The following is a 24,759-nucleotide window of genomic DNA, read 5'->3' as shown; positions in this document are numbered from 1 at the left end:
GCCCGAAATGCATCGGAGCTACATGCTTGAAATGAACTTTGGATTACAAACCTAATGTCATTGATATGAACACAATATCATCAACTACCAAAATATAATTTGAATGAAAATAAAATATTCAATCCTACAGTGGAATCATTGTTTTTGAACCACCCAGGTGTGCCTCCTTGGGATGTACTTGCATGCCTCATGCGTACACTACTCTCTGTGACTTCGATTGGCGTTTCGACGGAAACGCATCCAAGAAGTGCACCCCACTGAGAAAATCACTTTCTTGAACAGTTTTTCAACCTACAGCTGTGCACCCTCCACACCTCATTCTTGTAAATTCCTTTATCCGCCACGACAGAGGGTAGCACGCCACAACCATGCAATTTGATGAAATGAGCAAATCCACTGACGCAAAAGCTCATACCCTTGCATACAATGAAGAGGAATGCCGAAGAATTTATTCCCTGATCGAAGAAGACATTAACCTGAGTACAGCTTCACGAACTAAGGAACAATGCCTGAAACAACTAATATACCTTTCAAAAAGACACATCAATCAAAAGCTCCACGCGAGCACATTACTGAGGTACCACAGAGCCCACAGAATCCCACGAGGACTTAGAATCTCCCTTAAGCCTTCACTATGCAAAAATTCAAAAACATTTAAAGAGAAATGGGAAGGTATACTCAACAAATGCAGCCTTGATTTAATTTTACTCATTGTATAAGAACTTTCAAGCATCCTCAAAGACCTTGAAAAAGAAATCACTGAAATAGACTCTGAACTGAAAAATCTTTTAACCACAGAGGAACTGAATACCACTTTGCAAGACATTAAAGATATGCTTGATAAACATACTAAAGAGATAAACGATCGTAAAATTAGAAAGTATCGAAGAGATACTTTAGACTACAAACTAGACGAAGTATACTCTTGGGCTGAGGTATACGCCCAAAGACGTCGCAACCGACCTTTCAACACTCAAACCGATACTTCATCGTCAAGCAGTGACTCTACCTACCGACCAGCACGAAAAACTACTCCAAGCACTAACATCGACACTACTGAAAATGCTCCCAACATCCAAGCCAGCACATCAACCATTGACGCACAACCTCCATCTCAGGTTCATTTTTTAGCGTCAGGCCCAGAAGTCACCGAAGACTCAGGAGGAGCAAGAAAAAAAGACACGGAGAAAAGTCCACCATTAACCAGAAGTACAGTATCCAAGAAGGACACCAAACCGAAAAAAGTCACTTAGTTATTAACATCTCTGACACTCAGCTGACTGAACATCAAATCAACTTGTTAGAGAAAGGCACAGCTTTCATTCCAGTAACACACACCAATCTACTTGAACTGGAAGTGTCCACTTTCAAACTTACGCGTAAGCTTCGTTTACAACACTTTTTCGACAATGTCCTCACCAAAGACCCTAACCAAAAACCTGATCAACTAAGAGGTCTACGATCAGCGAGTACATACCAAGCCCCCAACAGCCACAAAAGCATCGACCTTTTTGAAAACCTTGTTTGACAAGAACTATCCAAAATCAATTTCAAAAGAACACCCAAACACATCAATCTTACACAAAAGGATAAAGATACCTTGAAGAATCTAGCCAACAACACACAGATTAAATGTGTAAAAGCCGATAAGGGCGGAGCACTTGTAATTTTAAACACCAGTCTTTTTTTTTTTTTCAATCAACAAAGAGCTTTATTCATTCTGAGCAGAGCTGTACAGGCAGGCAAGAGGCAGGGTTCACGGGTTATGTCCGGCATAGAATCGTGAAAGGAAGTCCTGAGGACGCGGCGTCTCCGTCTCATGGAAATAGCGCATGATGTGGGTGCGCTGCTTCCATACATGGATGGTCTCCTCCAGCTCCATCTTTCCCTTGATCACCAGCATGTCAATGGCACGGGGATCTGTGACGTGGCTGTTCTTGCGGAACATCTCACGCACCTTGTCGTGGCCCTGTCGCACTGTAATGTCTAGCTGGTACACGTGCACAGTATTGGGCACTTCTCGGTACCAGGCCCGATACAGCTCCCGCACACGGCGCTTGGCCTCGCCTAGATCTCGACTAAATAGAGGCTTCACCACTGCCCTCGCTGTTCCAGAGGTCACCGGCGCTGCCATCTCCAAGCTACCGGGTACCCGCTTCTCCACCAATCTACACGTCGCAGCCCACCGCCAATCAGCGGACCAGTCTTTACAATAAATGCCTACTTCAACATATTCAAGATGACAACATCTATCTACAACTGGATCATAATCCCACCAATGAGTTTCAAACCACCCTCTCTAACTTGGTTACCAAAGCTCATGAAGCCGGCATTATCGAAGATCGCACCAGAAATGACTTGCTCTGCAACTACCCTAAAAGCCCTGTCATACACATGTCACCGAAAATACATAAAAATCTTCGAGATCCTCCCTTCAGACCCATTGTATCTACAAAAGGATCACTACATGAACCAGTCAGTAAATATATCGACATATATTTGCAACCTTTAGTTATTAACATGACGAGTTACATCAGGGATACCACCGAATTTCTCCTGAAATTACAACAAGTGGACGCCAACATTCTTGAACCAATTATACTGTGCACGGCTGATGTCAGCGCTTTGTACACTTCCATACCACACCAAGGAGGTATTGAAGCAATTGAGCAAGCCTTACTATATAGTGACATTGAACCATCCATGCAATCGTTCTTAATGGAACTTATGGTATACACCCTATACCATAGTTACTTCCAACATGACAATAAATGGTACTTACAACGGTCAGGAATGGCGATGGGAAATTGTGCGGCTCCTACGTACGCCAATATATACATGCACAACTTTGAACAGCTATATATCTACGACAACCCCAACTTTTTTGACAAAATCAAGATGTACGTCCGATACATTGATGACCTGTTTTTTATGTGGACTGACACCCAGGAGTCTCTCAATGCAGCCCTCAATGAACTCAACACCAAAGATGAACGAATCAAACTCACGTGGTCAATGAGCGACATTGAAATTTCATTTTTGGACGTCAACATAAAAATAATCAATAAGCAAATCATCACAGACCTACACCGAAAAAGCACAGACCGCAATAACTCATTGCATTATTCTAGCTTCCACCAAGAATCCCTTAAAAAACATCTACCTTTTTCCCAAATGCTACGCGTAAAACGAATCGTTTCAGAAGAAAACACATGCAACATCAGATTGAGAGAAATGCAAAATCGCTTCGCCAAAAGGGGTTACCCTGACACCTTCCTAAACGATGCGCTTACATGGGTCAACGCCATAAACAGACAAGAAAGCCTGCAAAAAAAACCTGCGAATACCACCTCACGCATGGTACTAGTATCTAAATATTCAACCATCAGCCACACCTTCAAAAAAATCATTCTCAAACACTGGCCCATTCTCCAAATGGAACCTGATTTCAGGGAATGCTTCCAAGATCCACCACTTTTTGCATATTCCCGCAGCAGCAACCTAAAAGAAATTCTTACAAAAACCTCAGACATCCACGTTGAATACAGTGGAACTATACCGTGTAAAAATTGCAACAACTGTAACTGCATTATCAAGGGAAACGTCATACCACATCCAATGAAAGGCTACCCCATCAAATTACAAGTCAACACTACTTGTGATTCTATGAACTTAATCTATGCCATCAAATGTCCATGCGGCCAATTATATGTAGGTAAAACTGAACGCAAAGTAAAAACACGTATGAATGAGCATAAGTCAAACATCCGCACCAGAAATGAAAAGTCTAACATAGCTGTACATTTTAATGAGTTGCGCCACACCATCGCTCAACTTCAGTTCATTGTGTTAGAGACAGTTTCAAAAAAAGAGGGCATTGACATTCGGAAATTTCTCTTGAAAAGAGAATTAGAATGGATTTATAGACTTCAGACCCTCAAACCTAACGGACTCAATGATCGTGTTGAATATAGCTGTTTTTTGTGATTGCATTACAGTATCTTGAAGTTTTTGTGATTGTATTACTGTATTTTGATGTTGTTACTCGCATTCTTCCCTATGTTCTTACCACCCTTTGTTTCCTGTTCCAAGATGGCCACCACCGTCACACACTCTATCCTTTTTCTATGTTTACCACACTTCCGTTTTTATACAAACACCACCCGTAACCCACACACTTTCAGAACGCCAGCACCGCTAACCGCGAGACGCATGTTTTTCTGCATGAAGTAAGTCTATACTCCCGCGTTCGTTAACCTGCACCAACGCGTTCGGCGTTGTCACTCGTATTTTCCCGGCGCACGCCATTTCGTCAGCATGTTCTGATTACCGATTTTGCTTGCACTTACTTTTAGTATTTGAACCTTCGTTTTCAACCTGATTTAACCCCAGCATTTACTTATTACAGCCTCTTTCACATTACCTTCACCCTTCACATTCCTTTCATGCCCCCTACGCATTTGTAAAACCACCTTTATTCACCATTATTTCACTCAGTTCCCATCACCTAAGTAATTTTCTTTATGTAGCCCACCAGCACGTTCCCAACGACGGTTTTTTCTTCTTCTTTCAGCGCTCCTTGAAAAAGGGCGTTTTAGCCCGAAATGCATCGGAGCTACATGCTTGAAATGAACTTTGGATTACAAACCTAATGTCATTGATATGAACACAATATCATCAACTACCAAAATATAATTTGAATGAAAATAAAATATTCAATCCTACAGTGGAATCATTGTTTTTGAACCACCCAGGTGTGCCTCCTTGGGATGTACTCGCATGCCTCATGCGTACACTACTCTCTGTGATTTCGATTGGCGCTTCGACGGAAATGCATCCAAGAAGTGCACCCCACTGAGAAAATCACTTTCTTGAACAATTTTTTAACCTACAGCTGTGCACCCTCCACACCTCATTCTTGTCAAACTTGTCGAGAATATATATATCTTTATCTTTATTTGTGTATATTTATGTTTACCCTTGTTTTTATTCACTTTCAGCCCTGATGAAGTTCTCTCTGAGAACGAAATGCGTTGGCTGAACTGCGTGTTGTTTATGAATCGTTTATGAAATATACCTATTAAAGAACTTTTTAATACTTCAAAGCAAATTCCTGGATATTCTTTTAAACCTGTGCACCATTCAAACATTTGTCAAGAGGGCCTGTTCAGTCAGCTATAGAATCACAGGCCAGATTCCAGTCACCATCAATGATATATCTGGATCCTCCTATTTCTATCAATAGTCGATTCAAACTGAGAAAAAAGGAGCGTTTGGCTCCTGCTGGAGCATATACGGAACCCACGCAAAGGATCTTGTCTCCTATTTAAGGCTTTGCAAAAATATATCTGTCTTCTGGATCAATCAAGGTTTTAATGATTGTAACAGGTAGGGATTAATGAAGTAGAATGTCTGCTCCGCATTTCCATGTTTGGGCCTCATTAGGAAGAAGTTATGTCGTTAGACCACAGTCTATAACTTTTCCTACCCAGTCTCGCCGTAATTTAGAAGCTTCTACAGCATTTAAATGAGATTCTTGTAGAACGGCAATATCAGTTTTTTTCGTTTGCAGGTAGGACAAAACTTTTACCGTTTAATGAAATGTGTAAGGCCATGAACAGTCCATGAAATAATATGTAATGCGTAAGAGGTAGAAGGAATGTTAGATGACATTTGTGTGTTAGGAGGTAAAAAAACTGAATTTTGAGAAAGACAGAGGAGTAAAAAAGGAAGTAAGGTAGAAAATGAATTCTGAATAAGGATGGAAAGTAAGTATCAAGTATTTGTTAATAAATAGTAGAATAAGTGAGAAAGAGGAAATATAAGACACTAAAAATACTGAGACAAAATTAACAGAGAGAAAAAGGGAAAAGAAAAAGAAAAAAGAAAAATGGAAAAAGGACAAGTATAATACGTAAAAGCAACACAGTATTTAGGGGGATAAAAAGGCTTTCTGTGGATCTTCATGCGTCGGAGGAGCCCCATCCAGCCCATCCAGAAATACAGTAGATAAAAAGGATATAATAGAGTCATCATATAATAGTAATAGGTGAGCTTATAATTGTAAGAGTAAATACGTATTAAAATGTTGAGGTATACAAAACATTATACAAATAAGAAAAGTCATAAAAGATATTAGAATATGATTAAAGAGAGGAGGGAGGAATAGAAGGAGAGGGAAAATAGAAACAGGAATATATAAAATAGTACATGTGAAATCTTACATGGTATAATAATGGTAGTAAATATTGGATATAATCATGTATACATAATATGACAATTAAATTAAATGATGAAAAAGTTGTCTAGTAATATAATTAAATGTTATCATAATTAATTAGATAAATATTAAAACATCAAAATAATATAGTAGATAGATAGTGTAATTAAAAATTGGTAAATAGAAAAAGAAGAAAAATATAGGGAGCGGAGAGAATTGGAGCTGGAAGACGACCTTTATACGTCGATGAAGTTTTATAAAGTAATGAGGAGGGTCTATGCTATTTTACACATTAGCTTATGTATGCTAATTCTTAATTCATATTGTACATAAAAATGTATAACATTTATATTGTAACACTATGCAATAGTTTTACTCTATCATGTGCATATGTAAGGAGATAGTGGAGGGGAGAAAAGATTTAAGAAAAGGAACATAATATAGTGTAGCATATAGAATAATATAATATCTTATAATATAATCCATATTTTTTTATCTTTCCTGCATATGAGCAGTTATTGCCTGCAGGTCTTGAGCTCGATCTCCAAAAGAGTGCATATGTCGATCTGGATCTCTACCTCTGCTTTGAGACGGATTTGAGTAGTGAAGAGATTTATCTGAAGATTTCTTGGATATCAGGGAAGAAAGAGGAGATTGAAGCGCAGGTATAAGCGCATTGAATTCCGTATTTCGACGAAGAAGATTGACGGAGATCCTCTGGGTTAAGACATCTTTGGATATGCCATCTTTCGTAATCCGTAGTTGCGCTGGTGCAAAGAGGTCATATTTTATGTCCAGTTGACGTAAACAGGGTCTTAGCTACTCCTTCAGTAAGTCCATCTAGTTTACTCTGGAATCTGTGTGTGCCGGTGCAGAGCTGCGAAGCAAGCCTCATGAGGACACAATGCAAGTGGCACCGATGATACTGTGCATCAAAGTTGCATGTGATTTTGCATGTTTTGCCTGTTTTGTATGTTAGTGCTGTCATATAAGTCATTCTGTACCTCCTAGTTGCTACACAGTTGTAGTCCCACTTTAATGTCTTAGTGCATATCCTGGTTTTGATTTTCAAAATGTGGTCATGACCACACTGGTCATTGGGCTGGTGGCCAGGGGACTGTTTTCAGAACAGGATTGACCCTGCTTGACTAGTCCATGCCCTCATTACTCCATTCAAGCCATAACCCCCTACAGGGTGGGGATGGTTTGGGTACCTTTGCCAGGGCTGATGTTGATTTCTTTCCAGACGGTCTGTGCTATGCCGCTTTAAGACAAACTATTTGGTTTATTAAACCACAGGAAAATACAGGTGAAGCAATCCTCACAGCAAACACAAAATAAAATAAAACGCAGTTCATGGATGTATACATTGTTGTTCAAATAACCTGTTCTTAGCACCTCCCAAACTGTAGATGGCACACAGAGAGGTGCGCTTTACCCCATGTGCTGAATGTGCTAATGCCCCTCTTCCATCATTTCTGCCTTTCTTCCAGTCGCCATCCATTCCCTGCCCCACTCTTTACACCCAAACCCAGCCCCCTATGTATTGCACTTGGACTGCGTCTGCTTGGTCCCGAGCCTCTGAGGTGAGGAGGTAGCGGGCACATGGGTTCCTGGAGTGCAGGGACGCACCCGCTGTGGACAGCTTTGTGAGGACGGATTGAGTAGTCTGTTCTTTACCATTAGCCCCCTACAAAACGGTATTTATACAAAAGAGAAAAGGACACCGTTTCCTTAGAGATCACTTTAATACATCGCCCCACCCCACAAAGATGGACTTTGAGTCGTGTAATACTTCTCGAGTCTTCAATTATTGATAAGTTAAAAACAACTACAAAAGAGTTCCTCTTATTTAATGTAAACTCTGCAGCCCGTTCTACTGTGTGGGATTCATACAAAGTTTTCTTAAGAGGTCTACTAACTTCCCTCTCTATTACACATAATAAGAAAGCAAAGGAAGTTATTAAAATAATGGAAGCAAAAATCGCTCAAACATCTTTAACAATAGAACAAACACCAACTGATCCAATTAATATACAGCAATTATCCCTAGCTAAAAATTAGTTAATCGACCATCTAGAGGCATTACACAAAAAAAATGGGAGGCAAGTAGACTTGCCCACCATGAGTATGGAGAGGGGTGCAGAAAATTCCTGGCGTGGAAAACAAAATCTGACCACGTCAATAATGCCGGGAAAAGCCTGAAATGCTCAAACACAGGGAGGATTATTGAACAGGACTCGGAGATCGAAGAAGCCTTAGCTCATTTCTTCTCTGATCTACTCAGAAGATTTAACTTCATCTGAAGATATGATGGAAGCCTTTTTTCGAGACCGCCAACTTCCCACCCTATCAGTTGCTGACAGGAATAACCTGAGTGACCATATCTCCTTAGAAGAAGTGCAGAATGTCATTAAAGTGGTAAAAAAGGGAAAGCTGCAGGCCCAGAAGTATACATCATCTTGAAAGATGAACTAGCACCATTCTTACTTCAACTTTTTAACTCAGTGTACTTAGGGGCGCAGGTGGTACTGGCATCTTGGAACGAGGCCACAATTACAATAATTTTGAAGTAAATAAAAACCCACAAAGTTGCTAATCATATAGACCCATTTCGCTCTTAAATAGTGATCACAAAATCTATACCCAAATTCTCACTAAAAGATTAGACAAAGTTGCAGGCTCTATAATACATTCTGATCAAAGGGGCTTTATGATGAGGAGGCAACTGAAAGAATAAATCCTTATTGGAGCGATAGACCTAGCAAATTTATATCAGATCCCACTGGCAGTCTTAACATTCGACGCTGCCAAAGCTTTTAATAGGGTCAGTTGGCCCTTCTTAATAGAAGTAATTCATTGCTTCAATTTGGGACAAACATTCGTAGCGCCAGTAAAGGCTCTCTATAGAAACCACTCTGCTAGGATTCTTGTTAACGAAAACTTAACAAAACAACTTAAAATTTCTCGAGGGACCCGACAAGGCTGCCCCCTTTCGCCCCTTCTTTTTAATTTTTACATTGAGGCTTATGATCCTGACAGGGGACCTAGAACAAGCGCTTCCAGAGATTTGGGATCAGTTGGAGAATTTTGGGAAGATATCCGTATATTCTGAAAATCAGCAGAAAACTGAGCTGATGTTATGGAATTCCCCTTATAAAAGCGAGATTGAAAAACAACAAATAAGATATCTCGGGGTACAAATCACTAAGAACATAGATAAGATAGCCCAACTAAATTACGATAAAACTATGATCAGCGCACGACAACAGTTACAGGAATGGGAGCTTCTCCCTCTTTCTATCATAGGTTGATCTAACATGTTGAAAATGTCTATCTTGCCTAGGTTCACCTTTTTATTTGACATAATCCCCTTGGAGTTTTCCAAACTCACACTTAAGAAAGCACAAGGGCTATTCTCCTTATTTATATGGGGTAGGAAAAATCCCAGAATTTCTCAGGAGCCACTCCTGATCCATACCTTTAATATTGTGCTTTCCATCTTAAAAACTCATGCCAGCTCTTAAATGATAGCCAAGCTTACCTACCTCTCTTTAAAGCCCCAACAAAGGCACATAACACACAAGCTTACTCCTTTCTTTTAAAATGTGGTCACCCCAAATTCTTTAAAAAGGTCAGGCTGAAGATCTTTAGAGCTGCCATTAGAGTCTGGGTTCAAGTGAGGGCACTACTAGGTATACCTTATTATAATCAGGAAATGCCGATCTGGGTTTCCCCGGGTACCCCGGCATGCCTGCAAGACGCCCTGGCTCTCCCTCTATGCAGAGCCAGAATAGTAAAATGCGGAGAACTAATAGTAGAAAACGAGCTAATCCCATGGCAGTGCCTTTCTGCTTTAACCCATAACTCGGTATCAAGATTCAAGTACCTGCAAATCCTCAGCTGGACAAAATCAATGGGCAACGAACTAGTAGGGAACGGGGACTTGGTAAAAGCAATCTGTACAAGACCAACATGAAAGGAAGTAGCAGCATGGTACTGGCAAATGATCCAGATTGGAGACAAAACAAATCGAACATCATCTCTAAATTCTGGGTAGAAAGGTTGGGCTAACAGCATCTGCAGTTATCTTTGGGGTAATTGCAAGTGAGATAGAAAATCTGGCTTTCTCAAGAAACCAGAAGTTATTACTTTTTGTCTTGATTCTTCTGGCACGAATGGAGATCTGTATTAAATGGATCTTACCCATTTCACCCACTAAATCAGAATAGATAAGCTCAGTACAACGCTTTTCATCTCTCGATCAAGCAAGCAAAAGGGTTAAAAAAACTAAATTCTGGGATTTATGGGATAGCTGGTTCACACTCTTTGCCTACTCTTAGTTTGGATTAAATTATCTCCATCACTCTGGGTTTAACACAACTAGAGTCATCTTCCACGGTCATATGTTCTCTGTCTTTTTCCTTTTCTCACTTACTCCTCTCTTTGGACACACTTGGTTTTCCAGTAATATATTTATTATACTTAGTGGTCCAATGATTAAGAATCTGCTCATTTGGCCGAAACATTGGGAAACTAGCCTAGGCTAGGTGTGAATGGCCCATAGAAGAGGAGGAGCCTTGGTCATTACCGACAAGCCCTGCTGAAAAAAGTGCCCGGGGGTCTAATACTCCCATCCTTCAATGAGAACAGACCGGGTTTCATTTTCTTTCCATACTGGGCTGCAGTTTTTCGGACCGACCCGCTCTACATTCTTGAACTAGGAGCATGTTTTGTAGAATGAGGACATAAAAAAAAGAGAGAAAAGGACAGTCCGAACTATTGTGTATTGGACCATTCGTCGTGAATAATGTGGTGCAGTGGAAATCCCACAGCCCTAGGACTTCCTTCATTGCATCTCTTCTCTGCATAGGACTGAGTACTACCCCCACACCCACAGTTGTATTACACATTTAATTTTACTATCTCTTGGCACGACTTTCGCTGTGTTGATGGAAGTGGAAGATATGTATTCCATCTCCCAGCAGTGCACCTGCTCCTTTACCTACCGTTATGTACCATGCATCCTGGAGTCAAGCTATCCTGGCAGAAGCCGGCTGATAGCCAGAAACCGGTCCTAGGTTGCTTGATTCCGGTCCAGGGAAAGACATGGTTTGGCAGTTCGGGTTGGACTATTCCCATGAGGCACAGGGTCAAGACTGATTTGCTGATTTGCATATATCCATGTCTGAACTGGGGTGGCTTAATGAGCAAAATAACAATGGATTACACCCAGATCTGTGACTGGGGGTGAATGTTTTGCCATTGTGCAACATTCCGTCCATCATCTTGTGTGTTTTGCTGTTCACCCTATGTGTGAAGGGTATGCCCAGATGTGGGTCCCGTGCTCACTACGCCACTGGAGTCAAGCTATCCTGGCTGAAGATGGCTGATAGCCAAAAAACGGTCCTAGGTTGCTTGATTCCGGTCCAGGGAAGACATAGCTTGGCAGTTCGGGCTGGACTGTTCCCTTGAGGCACAGGGTAAAGACTGATTTGCATATGGCCATGTCTGAACTGGGGTGGCTTGGTGAGCAAAATAACAATGGATTAAACCCAGATCTTTAACTGGGGATGAATGTTTTGCCATTGTGCAACATTCCGTCCATCATCTTGTGTGTTTTGCTGTTCACCCTATTTGGGAAGAGTATGCCCAGACGTGGGTCCCGTGCTCACTACGCCACTGGAGTCAAGATATCCTGGCTGAAGCCGGCTGATAGCCAGAAACCAGTCCTAGGTGCTTGATTCCGGTCCAGGGAAGACATAGCTTGGCAGTTCAGGCTGGACTGTTCCCATGAGGCACAGGGTCAAGACTGATTTGCATATGGCCATGTCTGAACTGGGGTGGCTTGGTGAGCAAAATAACGATGGATTAAACCCAGATCTGTGACTGGGGTGAATGTTTTGCCATTGTGCAGCATTCCGTCCATCATCTTGTGTGTTTTGCTGTTCCTCCTATGTGGGAAGGCTATGCCCAGTCATGGGTCCGCTGCTCACTACGCCACTGGAGTCAAGCTATCCTGGCTGAAAACGGCTGATCGTCAGAAACCGGTCCTAGGATGCTTGAATCCGGACCAGGGGAGACATGGCTTGGCAGTTTCTGTCTGGACTGTTCCCTTGAGGCACAAGGTCAAGACTGATTTGCATATGGTCATGTCTGAACTGGGGTGGCTTGGTGAGCAAAATACTGATGGATTAAACCCAGATCTGCGACTGGGGGTGAATGTTTTGCCATTGTGCAACATTCTGTCCATCATCTTGTGTGTTTTGCTGTTCACCCTATCTGTGAAGGGTATGCCCAGACGTGGGTCCCGTACTCACTACGCCACTGGAGTCAAGCTATCCGGGCTGAAGACGGCTGATAGCCAGAAACCGGTCCTAGGATGCTTGATTCCGGTCCAGGGAAGACATGGCTTGGCAGTTCGGTCTGGACTCTTCCCATGAGGCACAATGTCAAGACTGATTTGCATATGGCCATGTCTGAACTGGGGTGGCTTGGTGAGAAAAATAACAATGGATTAAACCCAAATCTGTGACTGGGGGTGAATGTTTTGTTATTGTGCAAAATTCCGTCCATCATCTTGTGTGTTATGCATCCTGGCACTGATCTCAAATAACTTATCCTAAAAACTCCTCCCCCCACCGCTCTCCCAGACGCACTTTTGAAAACATGTAAAATATTAGTACACACACACTCCCAGGCATTACATATCGCGGATGGTGACAGATTCAGACAAAGAATATGGACCACAAATCTTAGTGCTAATATAGGAAACACACTCTACCCCCAAACACAGCAATACCATAATAAAGAACACACAAGACACATTGGTTGTTGGGGGAAACATTGCTGCAGGTCTATTTTGCACAAGAAATATGCCAACGTGGTAGGTCAACTTACGAGCGATCCAAGGGCCAGCAGCCCCTATGCTGCCTGCCCACCTGATGAGCCCAGTTGCAACATTTCATAACCAATCGGTGCTAACCCTTTTGGGGGATTACCCCTCACAGCCCTTGGACCACTAGTCCACCCATTTACTCATGCCCCTTGAGGGGGCAGAGCGTACCAAGACAAGCCCCCAGTTGCTCAGATTTACAACCGCCCAAAGGACTAACGGGGCGCCATTGTTCCTCCACGGTCCTGCCGTATGGACTTCCTGTGGCTATGTGGCATTTGCACCCTTCTTCTGGTCCTCGAGAGGGTACCACTATGTACCATTAAGCCTCTGGATTGCTTTATAACTCCGCCTGCAACACAAAGAAGAAATAGATAACAGCCATCTTACCCTAGCCACCCTTCCAGCCAACATGCCGGGTAAGCGGTAGGGAGGGAGACGACGTGATCCTTGGCGCAGAAAGGATCGCCAGCTGAGCGGAGGAGGTAGATATTCCTGACCCCCGCCCATTGGCATGCCGGAAATGACAGAGTAGTGCTTGGACCTCCGGGAGGTCCAAACACTAGCCCTGCTGTGTTTGTGCCATCATGTGGCACTAAGGTGGCCGCCCTCTTAATGGAGCCCCCTGCGTAGGCCACAGGCAGCCTCATAGGGCCAATATTGGTGACACACCCAACCTGCAAACACAGCAATACCATAGTAAAGAACACACAGGACACATTGGTTGTTGGAGAAAACATTGCTGCAGGTTTATTTTGCATAAGAAAGATGCACCTTGGTATAACCAGTTGGTGTTAACCATTTTGGGCATTACCCTTTACATTATGTGAACCACCAGTCCACCCATTTACTCACGCTCCTTGAGGGGGCGGAGCGTATCAAGGCAAGCCCCTTGTTGCTTAGGTTTACAACCACCCGAAGGACTAACTGAGCTCCGTCATTCCTCCAGGGTCCTGCCTTAAGGACTTCCTGGGGCTATTTGGCATTTGCACCCTTCTCTTGGACTTGAAGAGTGTGCCCCTATGTATCATTAAGCCTCTGGATCACCCTGTAAGTCTGCCACAGCTCTGGGTGTGGCACCTGTCATACACAGGTCAAGGGTCCAGAGCAAATTGACAAATGCAAATAAATGTAGTATAGGACACAATGCTAACCATACAATCTTCCTGTCCAGCCGGACCGGGGATTTATTTTGAGGCAATCCCTCACAGTCACAACTTGAGTTCACCCTCGTACTCCGTGGTTGCCTCGTTCCTATGGCACTATTCCACCAGGTGCACTGCGCATCTTTAAAATGTAAAATGTAAAACTGCTGACAGTCCTTGCAAGACCCTGTTTTTTATTTCCTGTCTCCTACTTTCTCAACAGGCGTATTGAATCTAGCCAGGCAAAAATTACTTTATGTTTTAGTCCTGATGATGACCCTTTTAAATTGAGCAATGGATTGAAACGCCGTTGACTTGTGTAAATGGACATACATGTAACTAATATGTATCATTATGTATAGTCTATGCTGGAGAACACTATCTACATTGATATAAAAAGTGTCCAGGTTGCTCTTTCCTTTTGCCTGTATACTTTACCCCCTTTTTTCACTTCTTCTATTACTCTCCCTCTCACAAGTACGGCACAGGAGTGTGCCTTACTTTCAACCACCTACTTGTATTTAATTTCATTACCTTATCAAAATAAATCCCCGGTCCGGCTGGACAGGATTATTGTATGGTTACCATTGTGTCCTATACTACATTTATTTGCATTTGTCAATTTTCTCTGGACCCTTGTTTTGTGAAAATAGTATATACCCTTGGTCACCAGCTACCCTTTGGGTCCCCCTTGTTTTTTTACAAAAAACCTGTCATACACAGGGCCACCCAACAAGGCAGGCATTCTTACATACACCCTGATGTTTCAAGGGCATCACACAGTTGCAACAGAAACCGATCCATGCCCAGTCTCGACAAGTGGACCCCCATGGCTCTGTTAACTCTCCTGTGAGAAATTTCAATGGCTTAGTTAGTCCGGGACAATCCCCATTTACCTTTGGCCCTTCTGGCCCTTCTGGCTGGACAATTCACATCTACTTCAGCAGGTGGTTCCCGGCCTTATCGGGAAAATCTTGCGGTGTAGCACTAAAGAGACCATGCCTAATTCACTGAGCCCTTCAGATTATATATGATTTTGGATTAGAGTTGAGCCAAGCCCTCATGCTTGGTGTTGTTGCGCATGGCTTATTTACCCTTCCGTAGGCAAGTTCGCTGGCCTCCCCTTAACTTGGGAACTGCTATTCTCTGTTTTAGCCAAAGCTTTATCTACCCTCATGGGCACATTCAATGGCCTCCCTGGGATTGTAGCAACTGATCACTACTTTAACCGCTTTTCAGGCAGAAATCCCTATGGGAGCCCTGTGCGACACTAGGAGCCTTCTTGTTAGGTGTTGCCGCGTCATGTTTTTACCCTTTACCGCCCGGTACCTGGTATAAGGCTTAGCTGGTAATCATGGTGGATTTCTCCTCCAAGCCCATTGGTTTAATTGTAACAGTTATTAATTGAGGTGGCACAATACCATTCTCTCTACCAGCTGACTTCCGTTGTATGGGAGAACAGTGTCGGCCAGAGATATTACCATAGAAAGAAAAACTACTGCTCTTCTCTTGACCAGGCTTCTACGTGGTATACTCCCTTGTTCGCTGTGTACCATTGTGTGGAGGTGCATATGTGGGTCAACTAAGCTCTTGGATACCCCCTTGCTTGGCAAGACCACACGTGGGGTTCACTGATGACCGTGTGCTGCACCAAGAGAAATATGGACCCCCTTGAGAGGGTCATTGGGCGGGGACAAGGGGGTGTCTTGTAACCAATGGTCTGCCGCCATGCTGGTGTCCATACCAGAGTAGTAGTCCACAACCGTACACACAATTTTATAGGTCCTACGCAAGGTTGCCCTAGTTTGTTCAGAACTCACACTGCACACACGCAGGCCCATGGTGCTTTGCAAGATTGTACTTAGTTTGCTCAGAAGTCGTACTGCACACATTCATACCTGGTGCGTCAACGCACCTCAGCCTGAAGACTGAGCCCTTCTTTTACCCTCATACTTGCTTATACCCAAACATTGGGGGTTTACCCTTACAACCGTGTATTGCACAGCGGTGGAGGTTCACCTGCTCCATCCAAATTAGAATTTTCCTGAATAATGGCCATGCCGAGTATTCTTAATACATTGTAGCCTTTTTATTCTTTTACCCCCTGTTTACCAGAGTGCCGGAAAGGTGAATGAATGAATGAATTAAATAGGTCTTATAAGGCGCTACTTAGCCCAAGGGCATCAAGGGGCCAGGAAAGGTTAGTCAATGCTGTGGATCTGAGGACACGGAGTAACATATGAGCAAATTTACCTGCACCTTCTGAATATGACTGCAAATTTGTTCTGGGTATAGTCATCATTGATGCTCTAAACCCATATTTACCAACACTCTTGCAGTCACAGCACCTATTTTGGCATGACAGACTAACGCAACCCACCAGGCTAACTGGTGGATCTAGCAGATGTAGCCCATAAGCCAGCGTTTGCTAGAGGTATACCAGTGTGTCACACAGGGCCAGTGCTCTTGGCTAGTGGGACCCTGAAGTAAATCATACGCACAACTTGCCTGCCCTTTATTTTTCCATTGCCTGCAAGTCCATCACCGTCTGAAAGCGATCCATAGATGCGGAGTCACCCTGCTGCTGTCGTCACCCTGACCTGAGTAGCCCGTGCCAAAATTCAGTTGATGTATACCAGGAAGCAGACCAGGAGATGGTGAAAACAGGAGGACAGTCTGAACAGAATGCAATCCCAGTAGACTGCGTACCTTGGCTGGATGTTGGGTAGCCATACCGGTGCATATACCCTGGTGTGGATTACCCAACATCCAGATTGGAAGTATTGCTGGGATACAAGTGGGTGGGGCTAGGGGCGGGGCTTAGGGCAACACATGTTGATACATAATGACTTCTATATCAGTTGCAGCAACTATAAAAAACACATGAGAAATGTGTTTATGTAAACGAAACAGGTTAACTCATTACGCAAAATGAAACCCAAAACAAATGATGTGTGAACAGTTCCTCATTTTGTAATATTTGCTGCTTCTTAATGCCATACTGGTATTTGTTGTTGTTTGGCACAATACTATATACTCTCAAGCGTGTACAAACACACACGAGCGTGCGCGCACACACACCGACACGCATGCACACACACACACGCACACACACACACTCTCTCTCCCTCTAAAATCTTCTGAGTGTCCTGATTCTCTCTCTTTTTCTCTCACAGAAAAACAGGCACACACACAAGTCGACAAGCGCACAGACATAAGCAAACACTTGCAAAAAGTCTCAGCTGCGATTAAAACAATTTTAAACTCCTTACCTCACATGATTTTCTAAATTGCCTCTGTCCATGTGCTGCCTCCATACTTTTGTTTGCAAAAATTCACACAATAGTGTGAATGTGCTTAAAAGCACAGGGCCTAAGGGGGAATGGCTACGGGCCAAGCATGGCAGACGTGATCTAAACCAGCTCCGTCCTATGCCCTAAACACTTGCTGATTATCCTGGGATCCCTGCTCCGAATCGACACCCACCTTCGCCCGTTTGCTTGTAGTCTCCTGGGGGTCAGCGGCGGTGGCTCTGGGGGCGATCCCTGTTCCTGGAAGAGAGGAACACCGCCGGGAACTGTGCGGCCTTGTGGACTGTCGGAGACCGCGACCTGGAGTTGGGGGAGTAGCGGACCCGGGTGCGATCGACGCACGACCCGAGCCATAGACCTGACGTTCAGAGCTGTGCACACCGCGACCCACGCAGACGAGGGAAGTAGACATCTGCTCCTCAAAGATCTACGGTGCAGGCTGCTGAGCGTAGACGGAGTGCACCTGACCCCGGGGACGCCGCCGTGGAGAACCCCGTCTTTGGCGGAGCCGCTGTGCGAAGATACGCGATACTGGCCCTGCTAGAGAGACATTTGGGGAAGCATCACCGAGTGGAGTGTCGGAGGGGAGAATTGTTGTGGAGGGAACCGGTCTGCACCAGAACGCTGGGCTGGGAAGGAGTGAATACCCGGACATTGGAGCAGCTCAAATCGGGGGCCATTTTGCTGTGATCGGCGCCAACTCGCACCACGCATATGCTCCATTGAATGCACCCCAAGCCCGGGAGCGATTGCCTGGCAAAAGGCGAGGCGCACAAGCGAGAACACTTTTACTACGGACAAGAGGCTACACCGTTGCCCTGTTGGTACACTAGAGGAAAGCTACGCTGCTACTCCCCATAAAGTGCGTGAGGCATATGGGACTAGTACACCCTGCAAACTTGTCCCTGGGTGGCGGCCTGACGCCCGGACGGGTGCCTGAAGGCGCGGAGCGGTTGCACATGCCATACAACCTGCGCTTAGCACAGTTGGAGACTGAACACCAGCGTATTGGCAGAGGTTACCAATATAAAGTGTGAGCTGTGACGGCTCTGCGAGCAACATAGGGGAGATCCCCCCCTCGCGCTTCTCCTCCCTGACCAGACATGGGGGATACTGGATTGTCCTGTGAGAAGTGAGTGATATAGCGCAGTGACAGTCTACCACGGGAGCCACCACAGTGGGAACAAAGCATTTCCTCGAAACATTGGCCCATAACACACATCCCGCACGCAATCATGGGGAGAACAGGCTCAAGCAACAGGAACCTGTGGCGGACGCCGAACAACAGTCTATTGGCTCTGAGGACCCGCTGGTCTCTTCTAACAACGACATCATACCACCGACGGGCAAAGACACACAGGAGGCTAAGTTGGACTTATTTTAACGGAAATACACGCATCCAGGGAAGCGCTGGAATCACGGATGGATGCAATGGCAACGGGCATGGCGTTTCTGAAAGCCGACCACAACAAGCTAGCGGAGAAAGTGCAGGAACATAAACTTGCATTGGACGATCTGATTCCGCAACAAACAGAACACTCAACGAAACTTGAGAACATAGCACAGCAGCTTAAGTATTTGAGAGACAGGGTGGACGAGGCAGAAGGGCGCTCGTGCCGAAACAATATGCACATATTGGGGGTACCGGAACGCAGCGAGGGGAGAAACCCCACACAGTTTGTAGAAGATTGGCTGAAGACAATGGTGGGCCTACGGACCTTACTCACCTATACAGTGTGGAGAGGGCACACAGAATGCCTCCGAAACCGCCGAAATCGGGGGCCCCACCCTGACCCCTGATTGCACACTTGCTGCATCATAAAGATAGAGACTCGGTACTCAGAGCAGCCCGGGAGAAAGCTCCTTTGAAATTTGAAAATAAAACGATATCTATCTATCCGGATTTCACGCCTGCAGTCCAGAAGGCCAGATCGACTTTCCTGGGTGTAAAACTCAAGCTACGTGATCTTAATCTGAATTACGTACTCCTTTTTCTTGCCCGCCTAAAAATTATGCACAGTAACAAAACGTACTTTTTTGACTCCCCCGAAAAGGCCTCGGAGTGGATAGAAGTGGCACTTACACCGCAACACACACAGGATCCAATGGAGGAGGACAAGGAGGAGGGAGCAGCTCGACGGGGAGAGGCGTGACCCACTGCACGGGACAGCAGCATGGAGAAACCTAATGCGAAAGGTCGGAAGACGCAGGACAGGACAAGATCGAACTCGACAGTGACCTTGCTTATGACTGATGCGCTGGTGGCGCATGATGCCAGAGACTAAATTAATACGGGAGGCAATTCGGACTCGCACACGGAACTGTCAAGCTCTGTCACTAGCGTGCAATTGTTCCCGACAATCACTGCACAGATGGCGAACGAATTCTAATTGTGACTACTATCGACACCAGTTGGTAATGTATGATGTGGAAATGCACGGGTGGAGGTGGGCAAGTAGGAGCAGGATATGTTGTAGTGATGGAGCAAGGATTCGCACTTAAAGCGACTTGCTCTCATTCAGGAACCTCGCCTAACGTATAATTATATTAATCCAACTCTCCGTCATTTATTTAGCATTTTTCCCCACACGCGGGTGTCCCCAAGAGGCTTGCCTGTGTGTCTTTTCATCCTCACAATGCTTGCACTAAGGAAATGGCTGCTTCGCAGAAATCCAGTCTGCGCCTGCGTCGGGCATACCCATGTGATGTGACGCACTCGCATTTTGGAGGGATTGTTTTGCTCATGCGCACTGATGCAAAGATGGCCGCTTGTCTCTCATCACGCTCTCTGCTTGCTACCGCTGCTTTCGCCTATCTGTCTCTTCGCACTAAAAACTTTAATACTATTGCTGTTATAAAATAAGGGGTATGTTTAAATCTATCACGGTATACAGTGTGATCATTTTTATGTATGATTCTAATTTGTTCTCGCTTACTTTTCATGTATCGCGTCTCTGGGGGGCCGGTAATACATGAGCTACGCCATGATGAAGCTCCTCTGAGATCTGTCATGTGACCTGAGAGAAACCTCACTGCGCAGAAGCTAAATCAAGCCAGCTGGCTCCAGAAGCCCAATGCGCCTGGGAAGCATCTCCAGGAGACTAAATCTTACCTTGGGCGAAGCAACACTGTTGCTACCTGCTATGTACTGTATTGTCTTGCTGTATTCCTATGCATGGGAACGTGAACCCAAGGGGCGGGTAGGCAGAAATTACTAGTAATGATGGGAACACTGAATTCTAGGAGGCGACAATGTCCAAGTCACCTCTCCTGACCAATCATAATGTGCGAAGCTGTCACTTGCAACATTGGTGGGTGGTCTAAGGGTCCCCAAACAGTATAATTGCCCTAGCGTAGCTTAGAAAAATTGTCCGACTTGTCCGAGTAGCAGACCTGTCACTGACCCTACGAACTCTATAGGTGCTCAATCTGGAGTGCTGCGGAGCACTCTGTCCTTAATTTCCACAAACTCCTAGGGGTGAAAATAGTCTCAAGTGCTGGCGAAGCACTTTGCTGGGGAAATTCGGAAAACCCAATCGGGGTTACTGGCGGATTACTTGCAGAGAGGAGTAACGCTGGCGTTGCTTCTGAAGCTGTGGGAATTGGTCGTACCTTGGTGAGCCCAGTCCTGACCCAAAACCTGAGGGGTATCCTGTCCTGACTGCCCGTGAGCTGTACCTGCTCGCATTCTGGCATTCCTTTCTTGAGGGTCCTTGTCCCCGTCCTTCCAAACTGACCCGTGGCCAGGGTTAGTCCTCATTCCTAAATTAGGTAAATATTACTCTGAGGGTTTACGTCTTTCTCTCACTTTCTCTTCTTTTCTTAATAAAGCACTCTTGCCTGTTATATTGCCCTATCACCTTAAAATGCAAATTATATGCAATTGTTTATTAGAATTGTTCCACTTCTCTCCCCACCTGTAGGAGATTATCAAACTGTCATATTTTATTAGTGTGTTCCAGTTTTTCCCTTTCCTTTAGCATGGTTGCAGTGAATTTAGTATAAATAGCATAAGTAGCCTAGTTTTAAATATACATTCTAGGTCCTGTTCATGTCCCTCGCCTTAGTTTAAACTTGTGCTGAATAGCGCGTTCATTAAATGCTCATATTCTATAGTGTTCCCAATTATTCCAATGGTACTTGCCCTAATCCATAGTTATATTGTGGCTTTGGTTTTCTGATAGATGGCTGTACACCACAAGTCTCCCAGCTACCTCACTCAAAAGCTGACTTTATCAGGAGGCTCGAGAAACAACAGAAGCACAAAGAATCTCCTCCTGAAACCTCGAAGATTCCGGAAGGAAAAAACTTACAAGCGCTCCTTCTCAGGAATGGCACCCAGGATCTGGAATGTCCTCCCTCCCGAAACCAGGCTTATCTCCTCCACTGCACTCTTTAAGAAAGAAGCAAAAGCCATCCTTATGGCAAGTCGCACTTGAACCCTTTTTTGGTTGTACCGAAGACTGTGCACAGACTTTGTATTATTGCTTATTCTGATTGTCTATTGTACTAAGTTGTTTATCATATTATTACTCTAGTTTGTTACACACCTACTACCCACTACTATCTTGTACCTAAAAGTTTGCTTTTGCCGGCCTTTCTTATTGTCTATTCGTTCACAAGTTGTTTATCTGGTTACTATCCTAGTTTGCTTCCCACCTTCTACCTATTACTATATTGTACCCACAAGTTTGGTTAATCTCCCGTTTGTTTCCCTTACCCCGTATTTACTGTAAAGCGCTCTGATATCTGCAAAGATCTTGTCCGCGCTATATAAAACTTTGAAAATAAATAAATAAAATAAAAATGTGTTACTGTGTATTTGGCTTGTTATTTTGACATATCCATTCTAAAATCTTTTGATAAAACCTTGAAAACTCATCGGGTGTCTGTGGTCATTTTACAGTATTTTTAAATGGACAAATGTATTTTTGGTTTATAGAGTATATTCTTTCCTAGGAAACCTGTCACCTGTCCACTGCTAGCTCCTGATCCTTAGGAGTAATGTGCCTGTGGTAAGTCAGGTACATGAATAGTAAGTGGTGTAAGAGTCACCCCCCGAATTACTCATAGTGGCGTGCAAGAAATCACCCGGTTCACGCAAATTCAGTCCTCGTTTACTCACGTCAGGGCCCAGTGCGTGGGGAGAATTGGTAAACTTGTGACCCGGGTGACCTGCGCGCTCTATCAGTAATTTTCTGGTAGCAGTAGGATGGTTAGGACTAGTTAAGATAGATAGACAGGATAGTGGATAAACAAACCGTGAAAATAAAATGTGCTGCTGATTTTCTACTGTATGGGTTCAAATATTTTGCATTGTTATAAAGTTTTTTTTTGGTAAATGTACATGATTGTTGCATTGCTGCTATAAATGTTACATGTCGTATTAACAAAGAACTGTTTGTAAGCATTCAGTGTAGTCCGAATCCCCGGGGAAGTATATAGCTAACGGTGAGTAGAATCCGGTTAGCTGGAAAGGTCACTTTGAGTCATTAGTGTAGGGTTAGGAATACCTGGAAGCACTAATTAGGATCTTTTTGCATCTGTATAACTGATAGTCACGAGTCCTTTGTTTAAAACTTCCCTTGTGATATCACCTAGAAAGGGTCACATGTGGAAGGAGTAATAGGGTCTCCGAGGCTTGACTGGTAAGTAAAATAGTCCGCTGGTGAAATCCTGGCTCAGTACATATCCCTGACAGAAGTGGATGAGTCAGAAGAATAACGGGTTCTATATTACTCGTGTGAGAGGTTAGGCAAAGAAGTCTATCCGGAGTGAATGAAAAGTAGACAGAAGTGGTTTACTTGTAGTGAGAGAAAGTTTTTCTATCTATTTGGAACACTCAGACACAGTGGCAGACGTTGTGTGTTAGTAACTAAGTTTTGCACTCGCACTTTAGGAAAAGTTAAAAGTTTCCGTTACCTTGTGAAGGAGGGAGTCAGTCGGAAGGCTGCTCTGACGTCACTCCGTGCCGCGCTGGTATTGGTCAGGACAGCGGGTGTGTAGTGAAGCCGAATTTGTAAGGGAGGGGTGAGTGCCGGAGCGTGAGACTTGGTCTCGCGAAAGGCCACGCACCCATTGGATAGGGATTTTTGTATTCACAGTGTTGACTGGTTCCTACAAAATAAGAGTCGCGCTAGCATTGGAAGTACCAAAGTAAACAAAATTAATCAGGCCGAGTTAGAAGCGAGCCTGGAAAGGCATATGTGGTATCCTGAGTTCTTACCTAATCCACAAAACTCAGGCTTCTATAAGGAACAGATTATACGAGGTAGACCGCACATGATGTATGGAATAAAGAGAAAAATGTCATTTGCCGACAAGGTAAAGAATTTCTTCAAAACAGATAAGCCCATTAGAACGAGGGAGGGTGTGATCATTCCTCCGCCAAATACTCCTGCTTCCTTCATGATGTTTGAAAAGGGGTATCATACCTGTGTATGGCTAGAGAATTGGGCCAAGTATACTGCAGATGACAGAGTCCTAGCGTTTCCTATTGATGGTACGTTTAATGGTAGGATTCTGTTTAACTTGAGGACCCGCATGAATGAATTACATCCCAGACCCCGACTAACCCAGTACGAAGCCTTAGAAGAGTGGGAAATTGAGGCTTTGGAGAGAGATAGACCCCGGATGGACAAGGGAGTGAGTAAATGGTATCCGAGGGTCCATAGAGAAACCAAAGAGCAGAAAATGAAACATTGGAGACAAAGCATGATGGTGGAGGGTTTGTTTCCTATGATGGGGGTATTAGAACAAGGGAAAGGAAAAAGTAAAGAAAAAACCCATCACTTAATGGCAATAGGGGATTCAGAAGATGAGCACCTAGAAGATTTATTGATGAAAAACCCACCTCCCTATGTAGCAGAGTCAGAGCCTTTAAGTTCACCAAACCCGTTTGCCAAATATCCCAGATGTCGGAGGGATAGTGAGACAGATGGAACGGGCACGGATAGTAAGACCAGTGAAGGGGATGGGTTTTGCAGACCTAAATCCACTGTCCCGAATTATCAGCCGTTTGGGGAAGGCCCACCTCAATTGATTACTCCGACTGCCCCAAGTATTTACCCTCCCTTGGTACCCCAAGTATTGCATGACAAATCCTCAGAAAGGGCTTTGCGAGAACAAGAGAAGGAAGCCCTGGTTAGACAGCGAGATGATTTGGTCCGGACCATAGCCCAGATACAT

At 44.2% G+C, this 24,759-nt stretch overlaps 1 pseudogene across 1 annotated transcript; it reads right to left on the bottom strand.

Moving 5' to 3' along the window:
- Nucleotides 1-1,682: 1,682 nt before the first annotated feature.
- LOC147724995 (NADH dehydrogenase [ubiquinone] 1 alpha subcomplex subunit 6 pseudogene) lies at nucleotides 1,683-2,168 on the bottom strand (annotated as a pseudogene). Its single transcript, XR_015309946.1, has one exon. The product of XR_015309946.1 is annotated as an NADH dehydrogenase [ubiquinone] 1 alpha subcomplex subunit 6 pseudogene (transcript).
- Between the last annotated feature and the right edge of the window lie 22,591 nt (nucleotides 2,169-24,759).

This window comes from Lissotriton vulgaris, chromosome 4_1 (genome assembly GCF_964263255.1).
Source record: "Lissotriton vulgaris chromosome 4_1, aLisVul1.2, whole genome shotgun sequence".
Classification (NCBI taxonomy): Eukaryota; Metazoa; Chordata; class Amphibia; order Caudata; family Salamandridae; genus Lissotriton; species Lissotriton vulgaris.
Note: the sequence above shows the minus strand (reverse complement) of the source record. Positions and strands in the feature narration are given on the sequence as shown.